This window comes from Ceratosolen solmsi, unplaced genomic scaffold (genome assembly GCF_000503995.2).
Source record: "Ceratosolen solmsi marchali unplaced genomic scaffold, CerSol_1.0 scaffold56, whole genome shotgun sequence".
Classification (NCBI taxonomy): domain Eukaryota; kingdom Metazoa; phylum Arthropoda; class Insecta; order Hymenoptera; family Agaonidae; genus Ceratosolen; species Ceratosolen solmsi.
In genome coordinates, this window is record NW_011948425.1 from 3,232,685 (window position 1) to 3,235,372 (window position 2,688).

Below are 2,688 nucleotides of genomic sequence, written 5' to 3' on the forward strand. Positions count from 1 at the left end.
CTGACCCCCCCCCCCCCGATTTATAATTCGGCCCATTAGGTGCGGTGATTCTCATTACGCATATCGCCAGTGGAAAGTGGAGGACTTTGAAAGTCAGCTGACAGTTGTTACGAAATCCAATCGGATCGTGATCGAGATGCACTGATGCGCTCAAGTAATAACGCGCACTCGTCCAGGCAAGCGTCACATTATTCCAACACCATTCGTGAAAACGACGATCAGGGTGTGAGGACGATGAAGATATGGGAGTGGGGGAGAACAGTGGTCCGCGTTTTTCTCCAAGGCTAGAAAAGCGAAGGAAACGTGGATCCGCGGGCGACGACGCTATCTCGCGCCGTAGCTGCCAAGTCGGTGAACCGGCGTGGGGAGGGGCGGGAGGGAAACGAGAGTTTCTAGTCAAAGTCAAGCTGGGTGGTCCAGAACAGGCAGAGGCCCTGCGGGCTCCAATGTCCTCCTCTTCGTCGTTGTCGTCGTCTCTCACTCTCTCTCACTCTCTCTCACTCTCTCTCTCTCTCTCTCTCTCTCTCTCTTGCCCTCTCGCTCTCCCGTTTCCCCTTCTTTTACACTCTCTGCGTCTTTCCCTCACAAATCCACGGGGGCGCGCGCGTCCGTGTGCCCGAGAACTCCTCGTCTCGCTCGCTCACGCGCGCGTAAGCTCTTCGATCCCTTTCTTCCTCTTACCTACGGCAACCTTCGTTCTTCTCTCCTTCAACCTACACAACTGCAGCTTCGTGTGTGGCCGCTAAACTCGGCTCTATCCCTCGCTCTCTATTGCGCTCACGCTCCTTATCCTTGCCCCGTTACAATCTCTTCTCTTTCTCTCCTTAGAAACTGTCCTCTATCCTCATCTCCTCCTTCATCATCTTCCTTCTGTTCTCCTTCTACACAATCGCATGACTGATTTTTCTCTGCCTTCGCAAAAAGTATCTCTTTTTTTTTTCTCTCGTAAAGAAAATTTTCTTGCGCTTCGTCGTGCGCTTGCTCCCTGCTCCCAATTGTTTACAATGTATTCGTCTTTTTATTACTCCAATTTTTCAAAATAATAGTCAAAGTACCTGAACCGCAACCTGAACCGCACCACCTAACAAAGCAGCTTACCAGTACTTTTGAAACCCTAAAAAGTAATATTCCCAATTTTTCCATCCACGATATTTATTTCAAAGTATCTAAATTCTTATTATCGGAAAATGCAGTTTTCGTATTTTCTTTTCATACGTTTTGACGTTTTTCAAGGTTTTTATGATAGGCGTATATTACCAATAAACCATAATAATTGTGCAATATAACATTTGGTCACTATAATAATCAATATGACAGCGTAGTGAAGAAAGAAGGCAAATTGAAGATGGTCATAAATATTTGTTTTTTTTTGTTTTTGTTTTTCTTAAAGCTTTTACGTGGGACTTTTACTAAGGATTCAAGACTTTGCATTAGAAACCGTATTGGGAAATTATGGCTATTGCATAATTCCTATACAATGATATAATTGTATGCTGTATCGGTCGGTTTGCACGCGTACCTACATTTCCAGCACTCAGTAATTTGTAATAATAAGCAGATATTTTTTTACGACTTCGTGAAGAGTCGTTAGGGATATGTTGGTCGAGAGTAAGAGACGAATGATCGAGCATCGAATTATCATTATTATTATAATGTGATGGGGTAAAACTTACCTTAAATTTAAGGCCACATTTATATTATTATGAGCCATTATAGAGTTTTTACATTATGCTAAATGTCAGTAATGATCGACATTATCCATAATTGCAATCCACGCTTTAGCAAATAACCCATGCGAATTTCATGCCCTCATGCGAAAATAAGTGTAATAATGTATTATCGCGTTCGACATTATTTTTCAGACGCGCAAATTGTAAATCTATAACGGATTATTTTATACGACAATTTATATAAAAGTGTAACCGTAGGAAGCGTGTCCCCCTGCTCCTCCTCCTCGTCCTGCCCGCCGTCAAGGTGTTGTGAAATGAAGAAATAAAATAAAGATAAAAACCTTCTACAAGTGTGTAAAAGTGTCATTTTTCAAAAGAAAAGGAATGAAAAGGAATGATACGATGAGAAAAAGGTTTGGCAGCCTCCGCAGAGTCCTTGGACTCTCTGCTACATAGAATGCAGAACGAGGAGGGAGAAAAGCTTTAATTAGAACTTATCGTCGTTAAGGTGAAAAAGTCCAGTCGTTAATTGAAATGATTTATGGTGAAAAAGCGTGGAATGGCATCATTTGCTTTTGAATGATTAGCCGGGGCTGCAAAAACATTACGCCGAGATTTCGTAAGCGAAAGACGGAAATCGGCTGCAGAAAAAGCGGTTAAGACGAGTATACAAAGTAAGGGCAGTTAATTTGTGCAATTGCGTGAGGGAAGGGGCGCAGGTAGGAATCCGTTGAATTTTAAGTACTCACTCGGCGTGGCGCAGAATCGTTTCGTTAGGCAAAAAAAGCGGTCGAGCTAAAGACCTCCCAGGCCTTTCGCCGAGACCGCGCGAATCGCAATTTTCCAACCCCCGTGGTGACCGCGCAACAAAAAAGCCAACAGTCCCTCCCTCCACGCCCTTATCTCGCTGGATTGTAAGATCGGGGTGGGGACTGGGGGCTCCAAGGGAAAAATGCAAGTTTTGGCGCTACTACGACCCCCCCCCCCCCCCCCCCCCCACCCCCCCCCCCCCCCCCCC